The sequence below is a fragment of the Syngnathoides biaculeatus genome, chromosome 12, assembly GCF_019802595.1.
Source record: "Syngnathoides biaculeatus isolate LvHL_M chromosome 12, ASM1980259v1, whole genome shotgun sequence".
Classification (NCBI taxonomy): Eukaryota; Metazoa; Chordata; class Actinopteri; order Syngnathiformes; family Syngnathidae; genus Syngnathoides; species Syngnathoides biaculeatus.
In genome coordinates, this window is record NC_084651.1 from 10098599 (window position 1) to 10113535 (window position 14937).

The window sequence follows — 14937 nt, forward strand, 5'->3', positions numbered from 1 at the left end:
CTACAGAGAGACCAGAAACAGGCAGTGAAAAAAAACTACGTACTTGCTTGAATCTACTCTCGATGGGTCGGTCAGCACTCAAGAGACGGACCGGCTGGATCCAAATTTCTGTTTTGCGTCCCGCTTAAGGTTCCGGCTACTTTTTTTGTTTGGGTCCACTTGGGCTGAAGTTGCTCCCAGATTGTTCCATGAAAGATTTCGAGATTAATCTCGATTTCGATGCCGTTTGTTGGCGCGCGGGGACGAGGTGCACCTGTTCCAAACCGTTTTGCGATGACTCCCTCTCTGTCTGTCTGGGAGCAATTGGGGGTGGTCAAATCCTCCAAGAGCCACTTGTGTGTCTCCTGAGGGGGAGTTGGGCTTGGGGGGGAATGTACATAGATTATGTCCATGCTAATCCTTGTGTAACAAAAAGGCATTTTGCTTCAATGACTAAGTGTTTCGGCAGATACACTCGGCCTCGCAAACATACAAACATTACACGCGCACACATTTCCCGTCCGTATGTGCACAAGGACTCTGGCGCAATTAACCTTTAGCTGATTCAGTCCTCGTAGCCTGATTGAATAGGGTTGGAGTGTTTCCTAAGCCATAAGCACAACCTTGTGTGTGTCTGAGTGAGTGAGTGAGTGAGTGAGTGATTGAGTGCCTGAGAAAAGTGCGTGAGTGTGTTTTTGTCAAACGTTGAGCTCCGTGTAACCGGAGTCGAGGAAAGGAGCTAGTTCATCCTGTCTGGGGTCTGCCCCTAAATCCGTCTGAGTGCGTTTGCCCTCCGATCGCCATCGTTTGCATTCACGTCTTCATGTCAGCCGGTTTGGTCTGCGCTTTAACAAACCCCCACTCCGCTCTTGGTTGTTGGTGCTCCACTTGTCAGAATTGAAGCTGTAATACCACCGCCCTCCCCCCTCCCCCCTCCCCCCATTTTATAATGCAGGGATGATTCGCGGAATTCTTCGGAGTTTTTTTCCAGCTAAAAATGTCATTGTTGTGAAACGTGTAGATTCGTTGAGAATTTTTTTTTGCGGGGAGGGGGGTGGTTTACGGCTTGACGCGGGGCGAGGCTGTGATCAAGACCGGCCGCCAGCATCTGTCGGCAACACTCGTCGTGAAATTAGTCACAGCTGTGATAGCGGAAAAAGGCATTGCTATCTGTTTGCATTAAATTTGGTGTTTAGAATAACGACAACATTCCGATTTCCGGTATTTCGTCTGTATTTTCACTCCGATGTGAGCATTTCATAGAGAAGCATTCTGTTTACTACAGCATAGATATAAGTTATAGACATACGCACGCATATGTTATCGAGCGGTCTGCATATTTGGCAGTACGTCGAAAGTCTTGGAGCGAAAAGATGAAGATCGTGCCAGGGAAATTGATAAAAACCACCGGGTAAAAAAAACTGTTTCAGATGGGCATGGCTTGAAAAATGTGTAACCGTGCAGATAGAAACGAAAACGGTATCAACACGTCTAACCGAACACATACAAAAAGTGCTGTGCACTCTGTGTTCCGATTGGAGCAAAAAATATCCAGGAGCGTATCCAAACCAGGAAACACAAAGGTAAGTTGGATGTAAATTTCTCAAATATTATATAATTGACAACTGTTAATACGATTAGACCTATCTGTAGCATTGGCCCTGTAGATCATGCATTTTATTACTCACTTTTATATTTCATGATCTCTCTCTTCCATATGTGTATATATATATATATATAAATAAACCAATTACTTGTGTACTCATGTATGAAGTATAACTTGTAAGTGCAGTAGCCTATTTGAGATAAATTTCACTCAGTCTACATTTTTATGTCTGAAGTTTGGCAAAATTATTTTGGTTGTTTGGACTCATATTTTAAGTTTTTCCAAAATATTATAATTGCCCCGTATTTACACTGTTAGAAGTAACCAGATGTCACCATTTAACAGTGTGTTTTATAAATTTTTTTTTTGTGTTTTCCCAAATTGGTCATTCTCATCCCTGATAATGAGATGTCATCTCAATTTTCATGTGGAAATGCATCCGTGCTGTACGTTTTACGGCTGTCCACCCTGAACTGGTTGCCGCCACATTCACACCTGCGGGCAAATTAAAGTCTTCAATCAATTGATTCCAGACGATGGTAATGATTAAGTGCAATCAAAAATCTGTAAAACTTACAACATGTATGCATAACGCGACTTCAAGTGTGACGCCGCTGGTGTTGATTTGTTGCTTGTGACTTGGTGACCTCTCGTTTGTGTTATTTCTACACACTTTCTCTATTTTAACGTGAAGTACATTTCTACTGGAGCCTTGACATTTTCTTTGCGTCTCATCCTCGGTCGAATGCGACGTATAACCAGCGGAAACGAAGCCGGCTATCTGGGGATAAGGTTTATTTACCGTTTTTCACCTTAATCAACGACGTCCGGCTAACCTTAGACCTACGATCAGGGCCACGTGGCTGTCCACATACTTACACCATATCAACATCATTAGAAAAAAATGTAATCATATCGCTTATGTTAGCTTTCATCAGATTGTGCTAGTATAAATAATGTTTGTGCTAATCGGGCAACTCCCCTGTAGCGTTGTTCAGGCTTTGCAGGGAGTAAATGCAAGACGATGCGGGGATAAGTGTCGCCGTTTGACATTTTCCATCTATTTGATGCACGTCTGCAGGTTAATTGTTAAGTGCGCTGCCAACATGGCTGCTCCATCCGGCCCAGCTGAGTGGCGGCGTTTTTAGCTACTCGCGCAGCTCCATTAATTAGCTGTTTGATGCTGTTAATTGGGCTCCCACTGCTGCGCTAATTGATAACGCCATTGCCAACGACGACGGTGCGAACACAAACACGGTGGGGGGGGGGTTTCAAGCCGGGTGAAAAGCGGGCGGATGTGAAGAATGGGAGTCGCAGCGGCACAAGGCTCCTGGTGGTGGCACACAAAGCCAGTGGGGTGGGGGGAGCTGCATTATGCGTGTTGCAGTGGTCAGAGGTAACAAAGTAAATTTAATGTTCTGTTACAGTACTTGAGTACCGTAATTTCCGGCCTATAAGCCGCAAACTTTTTTCACACGCCTTTAACCCTGTGATTTATGCGGTGATGCGGCTAATTTGTGCATTTTTTTAACGGCCGCAAGGGGGGGCACTCGAGCGGAAAAGGTAAGAGTGAGACCGGTGGAATATATGTGCCGAGGAAGTCACTTTTACCAGTCCGGCCCTGTTCGCGCTGCGCTACCATGTTACTGCCGTGTCTCAGTGATATTTACCGTTTTTTTTTTTTTTTAACTGGCCCTGTTAGTGCGGCGCTTGCGTTAGCAATAGAGCAGCGGCCGACGCTAGCATTAAGCTCTCTGTGTACCGTCTTTCTTTGTAACTATCTCGTGTTTCAATGTGGGCACTTGTGGCTTTTACACAGCTGGGGCGTATATATGTACCAAAAAGTATTTCCTTTACAAATGTACCGGGTGAGGCTTATAAGCAGGTGCGCTCTGTATGCCGGGAATTATGGTCGTTTTTTTCGACTATCGGTATTGTAATTTTACTGGCAATTTTTGCCTTGCACGCCCAACCTTTGCAAAGACTTACTTGACCCTAAGAGAATTTTATTTTATTTATCGTGTGGTGCAAATCCCCAACTTTTGCCACCTCAGGTGTGTTGTTGATTGCGGTCGTTCCTCACTTCCTCACAATCGGCAGCTATTACTCGCATTGATTTTCTGTTTGGGCTCGAGAGTGGCGCGTTTGGGCTTCCACCGGCTGGAAATGGAAATGCAATCTGACAGGACAAGGCGGTAATGGCAATATCATCTTCCTATTACCGCTCGCATCTGCATCACCTTGCTAATGGCGCTGCTCAGCTATTCATGGAAATGTCGGCTATCGCAAATAACACTCGGCTGTCACCGCTTCGCACCTCGCAGAAGGGGCGGAAAAACAATATTGTTGCACGTTGTACAAAGGAGCGACATCTTTTCGTGCTGACGCGAGACGTAATTGTCGCAGAAAGGGAGAAACGTAAACATGGTTGACAAGAAGAGCTTTTCAGGGAAAGTTGAGCTCAAACTTCTCATTTCCTTGCAAGTGTATCACACCTAACCCTAACCTCATGAAACCTTTTTAGCCTTGCAGACCTTAACATTGTTCGGTATTGTCCAAGTGTTGTGCACTTTCATCGCACCCGTGTACAGTACCTATGTAAAGCATCTAGCTGGAAACAAGTTCACTTGTGGTGTAATATAGCGCTACACTTTCTTTACAGGGTACACGGTCGTATTGACAACACATATTCTCACAATAAATATCCGATATTGTTCCTATAACATTCTACAGCAGCGCTCTCACTGCACAAACACGCACACGCGTACCCGCAAACACGTTCTTTCTTCTTCCTCCCCCCAGTCGAGGCTTTTCATCCATTTTCTAAAGAAAAGTACTCTCACTCTTCAACTGGTATATGGCCTTCCTCATCGCCTGCCATTATATGTTTTTCCATTAGGAGCAATTACTGCTCAGCCTCCAGCGTCGGTTCCGACATTCTCATGCGGTTTTATCGCTTTTGGTCAAAGAGCCGGCTCCCCCCGTGTCAAGAAGGCTTTGTGGACGGCGGAAATCAAGTTGTGCGATCCTCCCAATCTGTAATGACACATGCATGAGACTTGTATTACCTGCCCATCTTTCTGACTTCATTCCAAAAGCGCATTTTATTGTGCTCAAAAGATTTCAAGCAAATTCAATCTGAACCAGTATGCTAGAAAACACGTGGGACATAACATTTTTTGAGACATTCATTTGACCATGTGATTTTCTACTATAATAATTAAATTATAAAATAATAAAGAATTATATGATGATGATGATAAATAATAAAATAATAAGCAATAATAAAATATTAATACATCCTTTTTAAAATTATTTATTAAAATAACTACCAAAATCTGTGACACTGGTTCCGTGCCCGGTTTCAAACAAAATCCTCAAAGCAGTGTTTGCTCAACAAAGAATACAAATTTTTAACAAAAATTGACACCACAACAAGATAATAAAATTGTCTAATTTTGCTGTCGTGAAGTAAAATGAGCATATTCATTTTATTCTATGAACTACTGACAATAGAATCCCAAAATCCAACTGCTGTACAACGATATTGTGATTGAGAATATTTATTTGCAAAAAATGGTCAAAATACCATCATTTGATTTTGCTGTCAATAATTTTTTTAATAACATTATTAGGCTACCTTGGGTTGCGATTGTTGCTATACAAATCAGTTTTTCTTTCATATTTATATCAAACCGCAAGCTTTTCCCAATATTTCTGTGAGCTTATTTCGCCAGTGTCACCTCAAGTGCGCTCGTGCTTCCGTGCAAACTCCCGTAAACCAGCCGTGACCTGCCAAAATGGCCGTCCGGCGACATGAAAGACAACTTCCTGTATTTGGCCAGTGGCGGGCGAGAGCCGTCGCACATCAAACGGCGGCCCGGTGTGGAAGCGGAGACAATAACAACCTTGTTGGTGCAAAACAGAGCACGCAAAGGCAGGGCCGATCCGGATGGGCCGCTGTTATTATGTTCAGACTTCAGACAGCTGAAGAAGCTTCAACTTCCTGTGCCGCGAGAATCTGTTTCCTGGGTCGCCTGCACTCCGGCGCAAGGATTGCATGCTTGATGACGGGATCCTCCTCAAAACCACCCCAAAAAATCAATAACAATGGCGTTTGGATTCAATTGAGTTCAAAAGCTAAAGATGCATCCGCTTCGGTAGTTGCTGTTCCACTCGAGCCCTGTAGGTGGTAGTAATGAACATTTGACACTGAAGACTGCGTTCTCTGTCCCATTTCTACCTGATGTTGAAATCGCGGGGCAGTACGTCTGACTCGCAGTCTGGTGATCCCCTTTTTTAAATCTTGGTTCACACCATTCTCCCCCCAAGAAAGGTGCTCGATTGTAAATTGTCCGCAGGTGTGGTTGGTGTGAATGCTTGTTTACCCTGTGATTGGTTGGCAGCAAGTCAAGGGTGTTCTCTACCGCTTGCCCAGTGTCACTTGGTTCTAGTTACCCACAAGCCTCATGGAAATGAGCGCGATAGAAACTGGATGGATCATTGGACCTCACGTTCCAATGACTACGTGGGTGCCCTCCATCCATCCATCCATCCATCCATCCATCTTCTACCGCTTCTTCAGGTCGGGTCGCGGGGGAAGTAGCTTCAGGAGGGAAACCCAGACTTCCCTTTCCCCAGCCAGTTCTTCCAGCTCTTCCGGAGGGATCCCGAGGCATTCCCAAGCCAGCCGAGAGACATAGTCTCTCCAGCATGTCCTGGGTCGTCCCTGGGGTCTCCACTGGGTGAGACATGCCTGGAACACCTTACCGAGGAGACGTCTGTGAGGCATCGGGATAAGTTGCCCCAGCCACCTCATCTGTCCCCTCTCAATGTGGAGGAGCAGCGGCTCGACACTGAGCCCCTCCCGGATGACCAAGCTTCTCACCCTATCGCTAAGGGAGACCCCGGACACCCCGCGGAGGAAAGTCATTTCAGCTGCTTGTATCCGGGATCTTGTTCTTTCTGTCACGACCCACAGCTCGTGCCCGTAGGTGACGGTAAGAACGTAGATCGACTGGTAAATTGAGAGCTTCGCCTTTCAACCGAGCTCCTTCTTTACCACAACGGACCGATACAAAGTACGCATCACTGCAGACGCTGCACCGATCCCTCTGTCGATCTCCCGCTCCATTCTTCCCTCACTCGTGAACAAGACCCCAAGATACTTGAACTCCTCCACTTAGGGCGGGATCTCATGCCCGACCCAGAGAGGGCACGACGCCACCCTTTTCCGACCGGCTGCCCTCCTTCACCAACAATTCCATTTCCAAAACAAATTTTGCTTCAGTGCGAAAAATTGTCTTGGCTTGCATGCGCAAGGCTCAGTTGTGCTTCTTCAAAACATAATTTGCTAAACATTGTCTTCATTTTTTGTTCAAAAGTACTCCTCCGAAGAAATTGCTAGCAATTTTGATTTTAAAAAGTGTAGATGTAGTATGTACTGCTGCAAGGAAATAATAGCTAAACATGCAATGTTTGACATCTTAGATGTGTACTTTGGTTGGACAAAATCTACCATCTGTACTATTAAGAACAAAGAGGACATAAAGGTCGCCAATGTGACCGGAGGAAATTTTGATGAAGACCTTAAATTATAAAAACCAGAGGAATTGTTGTTGATGTGGATAAATGTAAAAGAGCGTGCGGGTGATCGTGTTAGCATTACACGAAAGGTACCGACAGTATATAGCCTCTGAAAAGGAGAAGTTAATAAGTTGCTGAGTGATTTTCGAGCAAACATGAAATTTTTCGCTAATAAAGTGTGTTTATTGTACTGTATTTATTTTTAAGTACACATTTGTTCTGGTGCCGGGACGCATTAGCTTTATTTCTATTCATTTCAATGGAAGAAAAACATTTGGGTGGCAAAAATGTCGACGTGCTGCTTGAGTATCTGGCCCAAATTCGTGGGGACAAGTTGCGGTTTGAGTTTGAAACCAACCTCTGGCGACACGGCTCCTGGAACCTTTCTGACGCCCCTCAGACTAGAAGCCGAAAGTGCAGCACATTTTGGCACGGAAATTGCATCTCCTGCCGTTGCGTGTTTGCAGAGAGAAGGGACGTATCCCAATCTGAAGTCCTGGGAAGCACATTTGAATACGCGCCCCGGCGCCGCTTTCCTGACAGGCTTAATGAACTCGCCGTTTAAGTGGTCAAATTATGCTCTCATCCCTTTGTATCGCTCCACTATGCTGTCTGTGTACAGGTGATGGAATGGAAACTTTGCCCATTCATTTGAGCGCAGAGCCCCCACCCCACCCCGAAGCAGCAGCCGGTTCCGCCCGTGACATTAGCGGAGAGTGCCAGTATTCAGGGGAGGGAAAAGGCAGCGCTCTGAGGCCCTTTTGTGGGGAGAAATCATGTCGAAAAATAGAGCAGGCAGCGAGCGAGCGAGCGGGGAGGCTGTCACGGACCTCAATGGCGGCATTATGTAAATGGCTGACATCCCCTGATGTAAAGCTGAATAGAGACACATTAATGTCTTGTGTATATTTAAAAAGCCCGGGCCCAACTCCTCGGGATTGCGAGCGGCAGATCCCGTAATCATGTTGACGAAATAATGGCAGAGAATTAGTTGTCCATTAAAAGTGTATTATGCGCCACGCTGGCACATGAAATTACTCTCAAATAGTGCCGCGGCTGGGTGGGGGGTGGGGGGGGGTGCTCCCTTGATGCGTGTGCGTGTGCGCTGTCGCCTTTCTCGACTGGGGCCGGCGCTGGCAGGTGATTGACATCTTTAGACTTTGCCCAATCAAAGCAGCGTGCGTGTGTGTGGATGCGTGCACAGCGGGGCCCGAAAGGTTCTAATGAGGTTATGGGGGGCTGAGTGTCACGGGTGCGCACATTGGCATGCACACACACACACACACGGATAGATTCAAAGTCGAAGATAGCCGGACAGTCCCCCCCCCCCCATTGCACTGCTATATCGTTCGCACCCCCTGCTAATTTGCTTGGATTTGTAAGGCCGGAAGTCCAGGACGATCTCCTTCGTTTTTGTGGTCTTTGGTGTGCGGGTTGTTTGCTAAACCCCAATTTGACAGTTTTGCAACCTCATTTCTGAGATGAGCCCGACAACGGTGGTCTCATCGGCAAACTTGATGAAGGATTTGCTGAGATAGGTCGTTGTGCAGTCATGTGAGTACAGGAGAGGACTCGGTACACAACCTTGAGGGGCCCCGGTGCTGTGGGTGATGGAGGAAGAGAGGTTTTGGCCATGTCTGACAGATTGTGGACAGTTTTTGAGTCCTGAATCCAGAAGCAGATGGATGGGGATAGTCCAAGGAGGGAGACTTTGTCAAGCAAAATACTCAGGATGATGGCATTAAAGGCAGAACTAAAGTCTACAAAGAGCATCCTCACATGGTTCTCTTGGTGATCCAGGTGGCTCTGTGCAGTGTGAGGTATTCCGATGGCATCCTCGGTGGACCGGTTTCCTATGCAGGCAGACTGGTGAGGATCTCGTGAGAGTTAGGAGTTAGTCCCCAATGTGACGTGCAACCAGCCCCTCAAAGCAGGCGTAAATGCAACAGGCTTGTAAACATTCAGACTGTCAATAGCAGCTTTTTGGGGGATGGGGAGGATTGTTGCAAATTTCAGGCAGGAGGGGATGGTTGATTGTTGCGGGCAACAGTTAAAGATTTTTGTGAAAACACCGATCAGCTGATCAGCACAGGCTTTCATTACTTTCCCGGGCACTCCATGTGTGCCCTGAGCGCACGTCTCACTTTGTGTTCCTGAAGCGTCAGTTTGCTGCTGATGGGAGGTGGCTGTGGTGAGACTGAATCGGATCCATCAGTCTCAAAGCGGGCAAAGAAACTGTTTAGTTCCTCCGGTGGAGAGGTGTCCGTGTTGGCACGCTTGTGGTTATTTTTGCTGCGGTTTGTGATGTGTTGTAAAACCCTCCAACATCTCATTTGGAGTTGTTTTCTGTGAAGCACTCCTCAATGTTCCTTTTATAGAGCGCCTTGGCCTCTTTGATGCGTCTCTTTATGTCAGCTCTGGCAGCGCTGCACTGTCCCCTTTTCCTGAAGACGGCGTTACGGTATCTCAGGAGTACCTGAGTCGTCCAGGGTTTTTGGATGGGAAAAACACGGATCTGTCTATTGACAGTTACAGTGGCAACGCCATTTTCATGATAGGAAAGAACAGTGTGTTTTCCTGGAGGTTCTGGTGTTGAAATAAGTCCCAAACACTGCGTGAAAAACCGTCCTCCAGCTGCGAGATCGCATTCTCAGTTTGTGGCCTTGTTTGGCTTAGTAGGGGGACGTATTTGGGGGTGAGGGAAACACAGACATGATCAGATCCATTAAGACCTTGTTTAACGTGGTCCAGGGTTTTATACCCTCTGGTGGGACACTACACATACTGGATGAATTTGGGTAGAACACGTTTCATTGAAGTCACCAGCAACAATAAGCACTTCGTCGGGGTGGGCGGGCTGCTGTTTGTTGACAATCGCGAGCAGACGGTTAAGTGCTGTGCTAATGTTAGCATCCGGCGGGATGTAAACTGCTACCACAGTGACTACCGTTAGCTCCCGCGATAGATGGAAAGGGTCCGCACGAGACTGCAAGGAAAATCAGGTCTTGATGATCCTGGTGTTACAAGATTTTTTTTTTTTCCTCTCGATCGTCGTTTGTGATTGATTATCATTCAGTCCCAGATCAATCAGGTCCTAGAAGCTATCGGCGAATTTAGCTTTAAAAAAAATCTCCAAGTAACGCCAAAATAAAAAGAAAATGCAACAAACTGGAGTGCTAATAAGAGCCAGTGCAGCTGTGCGTGGCGCCATCTCTGTTATTATACTCTATTATACACTATTATAGCGCAAACGCTTATTTCATGGTCAAATGAGGACAATAATTAAACCTTCATTTGCCTTACAGCAATGATTTAAGTCCTATTTTAAAAAATTTACCTCTCATCAGATGTGAATTGTGGTTCTGTTTTTTTTTTTTATTGTGAGAATTTTGCACCACCTTGCAATTATTATTATTATTTTTTTTATCGACGCAAATATGACAGCTCGCCCTGTCATTCGGTCAAATGAGACAATTTGTATGCAGTTGACCATAACAAAGGTAAAGCAGGAGTCGGCATCGCGCGTAAGAAATAATACAAATAAAATATTTGGTCATGTTTTAACTGCCATAAATGTTTGGTTGAAAAAAAAAATGCAGGCTTGTTTTTGTTTTATGTAAATGGCAACAGTATTGCAGCCTTGTATTAATTACGCGCACGAGGGTAAAAATTAGTTAACTGCTTTATTACAGTAATTAAAACATATCACAAGAATCTGTTTAACCAGCGCCAACTCGTTTTACTGTTGGCTTATTTTTCCACATTGCAGTTCTACTTCCATTTTTTTCATTTGGTGTGTCCACTTTCCGCCGCCTTGTCATATTTCTCATGAAGCTTATATGACAGCTCCCCCCCCCCCCCCCGCTTGCACGTGACAAACGGTACGCAGTTGCCCGCTATGTGCGTGAAACGGGAGCAAGAACAACACGCCGTCAACAACCGCGGCAGAAAACGAGAAAGACGGAGGAGAGGAGTCATGTGCAGGTAGTGTCAGTTATCTGCTATCAGCCGAGCGTGAGTGGCATCCTTGATAATCTGCTGTCATATTTGTCACGCGGCCTCATGTGTGGCTGCCGCCCCCCCCCCCCCCCCCTCTTCGTATGCCACTAGCTGAATTGCTTTATTTTTTTCTTCCTTCAGTTTCTTTCCAGAGGTCCCCCCCCCCCCCCGACGTCAGACAAATAGAGTGTAGTTAAAATAAACATCTAAGCCTGCCCTCCCTCCCCTTCGTCCGGCGTTCTCGAGGCGATGGAAATGCAATTCACATGTCAGAGAAGCTCACCCATCTCTTCCTCTGTCCTTTTTTTTTCTTCTGTCTTCTTCTTCGGTCGTTCCCATTGTTCCCAACTGCCGCTCCTTTATCGTCGTTGCCGAGAGCGGGAAGGGGGGGGGGAGAAAAAGATGACATGCTTTCTTCTCAGCCTGTTGCGGCGAGAGCGTTCTTGTCACGCCGCCGACGGGACGACTGACAGCTTCCACTGTAGCGGGAACACCCCTGTGCCATAATGGCTGCCACCGAGCTGTCACTCAAGAGCTGTCCGTCAGTTTGCGACCAGACGCCGACCCCGGGCTCCTCTTTCCCGGCCGGTCCCTCGTTCTGCATCAACAAAAAAAAAAAGTATTTGGACTTGTGGTCATTGCACCTCCATTAAGTGGAAATGGAACAAATTCAAACCGCCAGCATTGGTGACGTCTTCATACATGGTGTCATTTTTTCCCCCCCAGACATTCCAGGACTCGGCGACACGGTGGATCAGCTGGTAAAGCATCGGCCTCAGGGTTCTGATGCCGTGAGTTCAATCCCGACCCCGCCTGTGTGGAGTTTGCATGTTCTCCCCATTCCTGCGTGGGTTTTCTCCGGGCACTCCGGTTTCCTCCCACATCCCACAAACATCCAACATTAATTGGACACTCTAAATTGGCCCGAGGTGTGATTGTGAGTGCGACTGTTTGTCTCCTTGTGCCCTGCGATTGGCTGGCAACCAGTTCAGGGTGTACCCCGCCTCCTGGGCGTTTACAGGTGGTATAGGCCCTTTTTCAAAAAGAATCCTGTAAAATGGCAGCTTCGGACCACAATGGCCGACTTCCTGTGCAATTTGGCCCATGCGTCCTGAAGAATTTTTCATCCAAACTCTTATGGCAGACATCTCGGCCCAGTCGTGGGACGATTTTGTCTAAAATTCCAGAAGTCATGACTCAATGACAGCTGGAAAGCCGTTGGCCTCACAGTTCTGAGGGCCCGGGTTTGATTCCGGACCCCCCCCGTGTGGAGTTTGCATGTTCTCCCCGTGCCTGTGTGGGTTTCCCCCAGGCACTCCGGTTTCCTCCCACATTCCAAAAACATGCAACAGTAATTGGACACTCTAAATTGCCCGTAGGTGTATATGCGAGTGCGGCTGTTTGTCTCCGTGTGCCCTGCGATTGGCTAGCCACCAGTTCAGGGTGTACCCCGCCTCCTGCTGGTTGACAGCTGGGATAGGCTCCAGCACTCCCGCGACCCTTATGAGGATAAGCGGCTAAGAAAATTGATGGCTTGATGGATGACTCACTGAGTTTTATGGACCCTTAAAATACATTTTCTGCAAGATACACCTACTTCCCTCCCACTCTCTCTCTTTCCCGCTCTCTCTCTCTCTCTCCCTCCCTATCTACGGTATATATTTATATATATATATATATATATATATATATATATATATGGCTTGCGATTCCGTGCCTTGGGCCACAGAGTGAGTGCCGTCTGAGCTAAATCCATTAGGAGCAGTGTCGAAAGACTTCCTTCTATCCGCACAAACCGCTGCCGTCTCTCCTATGCGCTTCCTTCAGTCTCGTCTCTTTCAAATGCAATTCCCCCCCCCCCCCCTTCCTCAGCCTCTTAATTGTCGCGACATTTCGATGTACTCACCCGCTCGCTGTACGCGACACATACAACCCCCACCCCCTCCTCGCCCTGTACTACTCGGAAATGAAGCACCTGTTTGTTTTTTTTTTTTTACTGCCTTTTGATTTTGAAAAGGAGTTATCCATCAATTTGTATATATGTAATAATATCAAGCGATCATCCATTCATTTGAGTTCACAGCCATAACTTCAAATGAAACCATAACTACGATGTGGCGCCAAGACAAAAATGAGTTTGACGCCCCTGATTAAGAATACTTCATGACTTCATGATGATGCAAAAGGTCAGTAATGCATTTGTGTACCTTTTATTTGCCGCTTCATACTTGTCACTCACTTTAAACAAGTATTGCGTGTTTGATATGGGAAGTTGCCATCCAGTAGCCGAATAAATCATCCAAAATGTATTCGTCAGTGTTAAAAATGTTAAGAAAATCAATCTTAAAATAATACATCAGTAAATACATAAACAATAAAATTATACTAATTAAACTTTGAATTAATAGTAAATATAAATGTTTACATTATTTTTTAAATATCCCAAACAAACCCACAACTTATTTGTTTAAAAATACATAAAATCATAAACCAATAAGAATGCAGCAACAGTGTTGCTGCACATATCGCACATGCCAGAAAAATTGATCCTCTTTGTAATAAATAAAAAATAATTACAAATACATTAAAGACATAAAATATCAATCAATAATACAAACTCACAATGGATTTCCTAAATAAATGTATTTTTAAATTAATATCTTCAATTTGATCACATTTGGTACGGTTACACAATCCAATACAAGATTAAAAAATATTTCAGTAGATATGTTGAATGAATGAATGATTGAATAATTTTTGACAGTATATATTATAGTGTATGTATATATATATATATATCACATAGACACTGAGCAGAATATTGGGTACACCTATGCAGTCTTACAAAAGACAGTAAATAAAATTCTCTCATTGTGCATTTTTCCCCCCAATCTAAAAATGTTTGCCCCACCCCACCACCTTCTCTTTCCCGCCTGGTCGCCTCTCCTCCTCGCCCGTCTAGCAGCGACAATGGCCGATCCGAGGGAGGCCGTCAGGCCACAAAAGGCGCAACGGAAATGGGGGTGAACTTCTGGGAAGTCTGTGCCTCTCCTGCTCATTACCTCGCCGTTGTCCTCGGGGCTGCCTTGTCCAATCGCTCTCTCCCCCTTTCTGGGTTTTGTCTTGGACATGGGGGGCGACTTGCGGGTCAGGGTGGCCTTGGCTGTGTCGCCTCTTTCCATCCATCCATCCATCCATCCATTTCTTCACGGTCTGGCTCCAGGATGGAGCTTGTACTTCTCTCCTCTTGCTGAGGAAGAAGAACCTAACACAAAGGAAAGCGCTGAAATGATCTTGCCTCTACGGATCTGCCCAAGCCTCCTCCCTAACAGACTCGGTTCTAGTGCACGGGGACACAAACTTTTGTCCTCCACGGCTACCTTTAATGATTGATTTATTATAACTGTCGAGTCATTTATAAATTATTTTTGGAAAAACATTTTGTTATTTCTAATTCATTCGTTGAGATCATCGAATCATTAGCATCATCTAACCAAGAACCAAACGTGCCATATGTGGCCCACGGGCCATATTTTGCCTAACATGTCCCTGTCCCTATTTGCAGAAATTGATTCAATATAGTTATTGAATCTCAGTTTATTTGCTATATTATTTGATTTTGTTTAATCTAATCCCATGCTTGAATAGCAAATAGTGTAGGTGTTTGGGGTGGGGGGGCGTACCGTTGTATCCCTAGTCATTATGGTTGTTAGTTGTTGCCGAATTCCAGAAGTCCATGAAGGCAACGTCTGCAATGTACAAAGTGC

At 45.6% G+C, this 14937-nt stretch overlaps 1 long non-coding RNA gene across 1 annotated transcript; it reads left to right on the forward strand.

Moving 5' to 3' along the window:
• Positions 1-1100: 1100 nt before the first annotated feature.
• Positions 1101-14431, forward strand: LOC133510204 (uncharacterized). The gene is made up of 3 exons (XR_009797545.1): positions 1101-1562; positions 13254-13356; positions 14133-14431. It is a non-coding gene; the product is annotated as an uncharacterized LOC133510204 (long non-coding RNA).
• Positions 14432-14937: the final 506 nt, after the last annotated feature.